Source organism: Ostrinia nubilalis, chromosome 23 (genome assembly GCF_963855985.1).
Source record: "Ostrinia nubilalis chromosome 23, ilOstNubi1.1, whole genome shotgun sequence".
Taxonomy (NCBI): Eukaryota; Metazoa; Arthropoda; class Insecta; order Lepidoptera; family Crambidae; genus Ostrinia; species Ostrinia nubilalis.
Genome location: NC_087110.1, coordinates 10,696,678 through 10,704,303, shown reverse-complemented (window position 1 = coordinate 10,704,303; position 7,626 = coordinate 10,696,678). Strand labels below are relative to the sequence as shown.

General features: G+C 44.0%; 1 protein-coding gene across 1 annotated transcript in view; it reads right to left on the bottom strand.

Moving 5' to 3' along the window:
* Positions 1–7,626, bottom strand: part of LOC135083494 (juvenile hormone epoxide hydrolase-like) — a 118,369-nt gene that overhangs the window by 53,563 nt on the left and 57,180 nt on the right. The window lies entirely within an intron of this gene.

Below are 7,626 nucleotides of genomic sequence, written 5' to 3'. Positions count from 1 at the left end.
CCCATAGGCCGTCAGTTCTGCGTAGTATGTGCCCTGCCCATTGCCACTTCAGCTTGCTAATCCGTCGCTAATCCACTTACCTCATGTACAAAGGCACGAAGATGAACACGCTGGGCAGCAGTATGAGGAGAGCTAACAACCGGCATATCCTCAGGGGCCCTTGGTAGCAAGCGTGGGAGACTTCAAACCCTAGCGTCATCATCATCTTCATTTAGGATGTCCACTGCTGAACATAGGCTTCCCCCAATGCTTTCCATGTTGCCCGGTTGGTAGCGGCCTGCATCCAGCGCCTTCCTGCTACCTTTATGATGTCGTCGGTCCACCTCGTGAGTCGACGTCCCACGCTGCGTTTTCTGGTACGCGGCCTCCACTCCAGAACCTTGCTGCCCCATCGGCCGTCAGTTCTGCGTACTGTGTGCCCTGCCCATTGCCACTTCAGCTTCGCTAATCCACTTACCTCATGTACAGAGGTACGAAGATGAACACGCTTGGCAGCAGTATGAGGAGAGCTAACAGCCGGCATATCCTCAGGGGCCCTTGGTAGCAACCGTGGGAGATTTCAAACCCTAGCGTCATCATCATCTTCATTTAGGATGTCCACTGCTGAACATAGGCTTCCCCTAATGCTTTCCATGTTGCCCGTTTGGTAGCGGCCTGCGTCCAGCGCCTTCCTGCTACCTTTATGATGTCATCGGTCCACCTCGTGAGTCGACGTCCTACGCTGCGTTTTCCGGTACGCGGCCTCCATTCCAGAACCTTGCTGCCCCATAGGCCGTCAGTTCTGCGTACTATGTACTCTGCCCATTGCCACTTCAGCTTGCTGATCCACTTACCTCATGTACAGAGGCACGAAGATGAACACGCTTGGCAGCAGTATGAGGAGAGCTAACAGCCGGCATATCCTCAGGGGCCCTTGGTAGCAACCGTGGGAGATTTCAAACCCAAGCGTCATCATCATCTTCATTTAGGATGTCCACTGCTGAACATAGGCTTCCCCCAATGCTTTCCATGTTGCCCGGTTGGTAGCGGCCTGCATCCAGCGCCTTCCTGCTACCTTTATGATGTCGTCGGTCCACCTCGTGAGTCGACGTCCCACGCTGCGTTTTCTGGTACGCGGCCTCCACTCCAGAACCTTGCTGCCCCATCGGCCGTCAGTTCTGCGTACTGTGTGCCCTGCCCATTGCCACTTCAGCTTCGCTAATCCACTTACCTCATGTACAGAGGTACGAAGATGAACACGCTTGGCAGCAGTATGAGGAGAGCTAACAGCCGGCATATCCTCAGGGGCCCTTGGTAGCAACCGTGGGAGATTTCAAACCCTAGCGTCATCATCATCTTCATTTAGGATGTCCACTGCTGAACATAGGCTTCCCCTAATGCTTTCCATGTTGCCCGTTTGGTAGCGGCCTGCGTCCAGCGCCTTCCTGCTACCTTTATGATGTCATCGGTCCACCTCGTGAGTCGACGTCCTACGCTGCGTTTTCCGGTACGCGGCCTCCATTCCAGAACCTTGCTGCCCCATAGGCCGTCAGTTCTGCGTACTATGTACTCTGCCCATTGCCACTTCAGCTTCGCTAATCCACTTACCTCATGTACATAGGTACGAAGATGAACACGCTTGGCAGCAATATGAGGAGCAGTAGCAACCGGCATATCCTCAGGGGCCCTTGGTAGCAAGCGTGGGAGACTTCAAACCCTAGCGTCATCATCATCTTCATTTATGTCCACTGCTGAACATATTAGGCTTCCCCCAATGCTTTCCATGTTGCCCGTTTGGTAGCGGCCTGCGTCCAGCGCCTTCCTGCTTCGCTATATGAGGTCATCTGTCCACCTTGTGACGGGACTATTCCCACCTCTCGTTCCTACCACTGCAACTCCTGTGTAGCCAGGATCTACAGCTTGACCGCCACAAAAACCCAACCAATGAAGGTCAAGTTTGTCCCGGGGGAAAGTTAAACTGTCATTGGACCCGCAACGAAATTAATCAGAAGAACATAGGAGGAGTTCGAAATTAAGGTTCGACTTCCCTCCATTGCAAAGCGGATGACAGGTGACAAACAAAGGTTTAAAACCTTTAAGAAAAAGATTATGCACCACGGACAATAAATTAAATTAAGGGGGCCTATCTTATGAGCAATTAGCAACTACCTGCCAATAATATTTTTCACAAAATCGCTTAAGAGCGTTTACGTCTAGCGTGGCATGTCAAGTTTAGGTAATTTCGATGCTAGTTTTATTCACACTAAAATAATTATGACTGTGTGCGTGTTCTCACGCTCTATAGTCAAACCAAAATACTTTGATCCACCATCGTAAAAGTGTGCCAGGCTGTCAAGTGACAGCTCAATGAAACTATAAAATCTTCAAATCTTCCAACACCGACTCCATAATTATAAATAATGGTATACATTAGTCCTAATCAATAATAAATACGTAAATTCTTTATCAAATAGTAAATTATCAAAGGTTTTTTACTATTTTGAGAATATTTTATACAATATATTTTATATAAAAATTTGAATTTTAATGGTGAGAGATTTTTTCAAATCGGTTCTATTCAAAACAAACTTTTCCTGTTTACTATTCTTTTTTTATCCGGAAAATGCATAACATTTCTTCCTACCAGAAGGTGGGTAGCCCCTACACCCACTAAAAACCTGACTGTTTCTGCCATGATCCATATGAGTGATATGAGGGATCGCGGGACATCGCCATTGGCTGTTGCCTGTAGCATTCGTCCTTAGCCGCCACCAGACACCTCCATGTCTAGCGACCGAGGCCTGTTAGGAAGGGACAGTTGGAGACCATAAGCTGTCCTCTTGCGCCCAGGGTGTCGGCGGCGGATAACCGGAGTGTCGGCTGAGGCCTCTCGCTCCCCCTTTCCACTGCTTCTTTCTGTGAAAGAACACTTTCACAGAAAGTAGTAAGCACACTATACCATCAGATTATTTGTCTCATAAGAATATATTTTATACTAATGTAGATATTGTTTCCGAAAGCGAGCGGGTTCATTCCGTACCTGTACGCTTCATGCGTTCTCTAGCAAAAGCTGAAAATCAGTGTTCTGCCCTTTTGAGGGTAGTGTTTATACTGAGCTCTTTGCTTTTTGCATCGCTGCGGCACACACCACTCTGACGCAGGGAACTATTTGAAACGCTAGTCATCTTTATCTTATGTTGTTTTGTCACTTTTGTTATGTTGCAACTGTTGAAATTATTACTAACCTGTGTAACAAAATACCAGTGGTGTCACCTAGTGTGTTTCTTGACTAACTAACTTTATTTCGATATTGAATTGAATTTCAATAGCAACTGTACATAATGTGTGTGTTAAAAGCATTAAAAAAAGTGTGTTACAACAAATAAACAATTTATCTATCTATCTCACGCCTCTTCCCGATTGGTAGGGAGAGGTCATTTCCAACCGCCGCTCGTTCGCTTAGTCTGGGCACTGTTGGAGCGTGTCAGTCTGCTGCGGTGACTCACGTGCCAAGACTGCAGTGTTGGCTGACAACCATCTACAGGCTCTCGTCCTATACGGTGGAGGAATGGCCCGAAGCATCCATGGCCCGGTAGAACCTGGGTCGCTCTATGTGTGAGGCGATCATGCCGTCGCACCCACTCCTTTAATACAGGCAGAACTGCCTCTATGGTGCGACGTAAAATTTGGCTGACGGCCAGGCGTACCTTTCAACACTCTAGGGCCTAGATCCTCAAGCTTCTACCTTTTGGTTTCCACCTCTCGTGGTGCACGTACACGTACATTTTCCCTTGGGACCTCTGGTCACTTCGCAACTGGCGTCTATTCTCGGTTGTCGCCACTGAGGATAAATGGGATAAATAATATGGATTGTCACCAGTGGCGACGTATAACACATACTTTCCCAGTTGTAGCTACAGGCTTTCTCACCACGGATGACAAATGAAAAAATACTTTATTTTTTTATTTCATTTTACTTTACTTCATTCGGAAAACAAACAGTGTTAAGTAACTTATTAACTGTCTGAATATAAAGCTTTAAACCAATTATAGTTGTCTCGCATACAATAACTGAGAGAATGTTTACTAATAAACTCAAATAATTTTATAATTCTTACGCTACAAATACATCCCAAATGTCACAAAGTCAAGTAACACCAGATCAATACAAATATTATTATTGTTATTTTAAATATGTGTTACAACGTCACCAATGGTGACAATCGGGATTATTTTTCCCATTTATCCTCAGTGAGACATAGTCATAGTGTCCACAACCGGAAATAGACGGTCTGCGAATAGGTACTATGCGGTTTCCACGAACTACAGCAGTAGGATACTCCGCGACGACACAGTTCTGTGTCATACTCGGGCCCCATAGGGCCATAGAATGCACGACGCAAAAGTATCCGGCGACTCGGTACGGCCGGGCTTCCGAAATTAGGCATCAACTGACTTAGTACGTCGGCGGTAGCCAAAAGCTTAGGGGTGAGAAGCTTCAAGTGGCCGTCAAATGACCACTGTCCAACTAACTACAACCCGAGGTAACGCAAAGATTTTCCGACTGGAATAGGTGTTCCCCCTACAACTGGGTCGGACCCTGCTGGCGGAGCATTCCTATTAACTATTCTGTAACCACCTATTTATGGAAAATAAATTATCAGTATTATCCTCTTTATAATATTAGTATACATACTTTAGTTCTCGCTGTTCAAAATTTTCGTCATTCGTTTTCGTTTCATCGCTAAAAATAACTTACTTCTATTTCTCATTACGTCTGAAATAGAATTTGTTGTCCCAAAATCTACCACCACGTGATCGCAAAATCTACCACCAAGATTTTGCAGATACACTATAAAAGTCCAGCTACATGTCAAATATCAACGTACGCGTGACACATGTCAGCAGAGCACTGAGCGACGTGACCTCACTCTGGAACGCCTCGAGGCGGACTGAATTTGAACGATTCTTGCGCGGCGTTTTATAGTACTTTTGAAATACTCATAGAAAAATAATTACAATGAATTATTTTAAATTTCAAAGTAAATATTTGAGATAAGATAGTCTTCTATTATATTAAGCTATTTTTGTGTTGAATAAAGGAAGAATAATGGTGAAAAAATCACTTTGATTTTTGGGTATTTCACGTTCTTTTAATTTGTGATTTCTTATTGTAAAATGCTCAAATCTAAAAATTTTCTCAGATAACTATTTGCCCAAGGATCTATGCTATAGGATATAAATGTTTGTTAAATCGTTTTCACAGTATTTTTATAAAAAAATCAGCTTGTAAACTGACGCTAAAGTGGAAATTTACAAAACCTGTGTGCACTTATCTTGATAGAATTCTTAAATACTAAACTAATCGCAATATTTTCTCAATTAACTATTTAGACGACGAAATTGCCTAACTATTTATGCCTATAACATATTTGTAATATTACTGGTTAATGATTGTAACGAGTTGAAAAAGTACTGTTTTTGCGCCAAACGGCGTAAACGCTCTTAAAAGCACGGAAATTTTTCCTTGTCGCGACAAGATCGGTGTAATAAATTGCGGAAACAGATGTATGTTGTATTGAATTAAGCATTATATCACGTTCATGTTTCCAAAGATCACACTCCCACAAGATATGATGGGCAGACTGCTCATGACTGACATCATCAGTGGAGTCATCCACCTTGTGAGTGGCCATCCTACTCTAGCTTCTTACCTCATGTATAAAGGCACGAAGATGAACACGCTTGGCAGCAGTATGAGGAGCAGTAGCAACCGGCATATCCTCAGAGGGCCTTGGAAGCAAGCGTGGGAGACTTCAAACCCTAGCGTCATCATCATCTTCATTTAGGATGTCCACTACTGAACAAATTAGGCTTCCCCCAATGCTTTCCATGTTGCCCGGTTGGTAGCGGCCTGCGTCCAGCGCCTTCCTGCTTCACTATATGAGGTCATCTGTCCACCTTGTGGGTGGACATCCTACTCTAGCTTCTTACCTCATGTATAAAGGCACGAAGATGAACACGCTTGGCAGCAGTATGAGGAGAGCTAACAGCCGGCATATCCTCAGGGGGCCTTGATAGTATGCCTAGGAGATTTTTCTGACTGATAGCATCATCAATTCAGCCACAGTGGCTAAACATAGACCTCCCCCAATGATTTCCAGATCGGCCTTTATCCAGCGCCTTCCTGCCACCTTTTTCGTGGACGGCCTATTTTTTTTTAACCCACAACGACCAAGCTCTTCCCCTGTATTTCACCTGATGGTAAGTGATGATCAGGCCGAAGGTAGTAGCGAGCTTCACCCGAAACCCTCAACCATAGTGGAACTGGCTATCTTACCTATAAATTCCAGAACACAACAGTGCTGTTAACATTGTTGTTATGGTGACAGATTTAGGTCAGATGCTGGTAGCTAGCCAGGCGGACTTAGAACAGCCTCTAGCTTCTCTAGAATATTCCTCCAATTACCTCATGTATAAAGGTACGAAGATGAACACGCTTGGTAGCAGTATGAGGAGAGCTAACAGCCGGCATATCCTCAGGGGCCCTTGGTAGCAAGCGCGGGAGGCGAGGTGCGTGCATTGGCGGGTGACACGGCGGCGGGGAGCGTTGCTTGCTGAAACATAAGTGCAAAGTTAATGTACAACCCGGTGAGTTGCATTCCAGCAAGGTTCGCAGTTAGCTCAATCGGGTTATAGAACCTATCTACACTACACTGCACTGCACTGCACTGCACTACACTGCACTACACTACACTGTACTGCACTACAGTGATGATTATTAGGGTTGTGAACCTAAGTTTTAACTCAAAAGTAGGGTTACTCATGTTCCCATCCCTGCAGGCTTACTCAAATACTTGAAACCTAGCAATTTAGGACTTAAACACCGGGAACCACTAATTCCACACTCTCCAATCGTTTGCTGATACCTAATTCAATTTTTAGCAGCTTTAACATCAAATAGTACCTAATAAAATAAGGTCTCTGTGTTTCTGTATTTTAGTTGAAATGGAACGCGAATGTTCAGAATCATATTCAAAAGTACTTTACAGAACCTCTTTACCTAAAAAATTACAATTGGATTTAAGTAGTGCTTAAACACATTTTACAGTTCAAAGTACAGGGTGGCCCAGAAAGAAATTCACTTTTGAAAATTCAAGGAAAAAAATTCTGTGTAATTTTGTAGAACTTTATTGATTACAATTCAAAGAAAATTAAATGAAATTTATTTTTAAATTTACCTTTATTAAATTACTTCGTCCAGGAGATTTCCTTGACGCTTACAACATTCGATCAACATACATCAAAATCTTGAAATGCGTTCGTTAGAATTCCCTCGAAACCTATTTTCCATTTTTTGCCGAATCTTCAGCTTCAGTTGCTGCATGGTTGTTGGATTATAAAAGTATACTCTATTCTTAAGGTAACACCACAAAAAGGAGTTTTCTGGAGTGAGATCAGGGCTTCCTGGTGGCCAGGAGATGTCACCCCTGCCTAAAAATTTTTTTTTGTGGGAACATGTCTCTTACCATCTAAATGCTCTCATTTGAAGTGTGACACGTAGCCCAATCTTGATGAAACCAAGTGCTCCTGTCATAGCCTTGCGAATCTTGCCACTTTGAAATCAAAAAGCTTTTCAGTATGCCA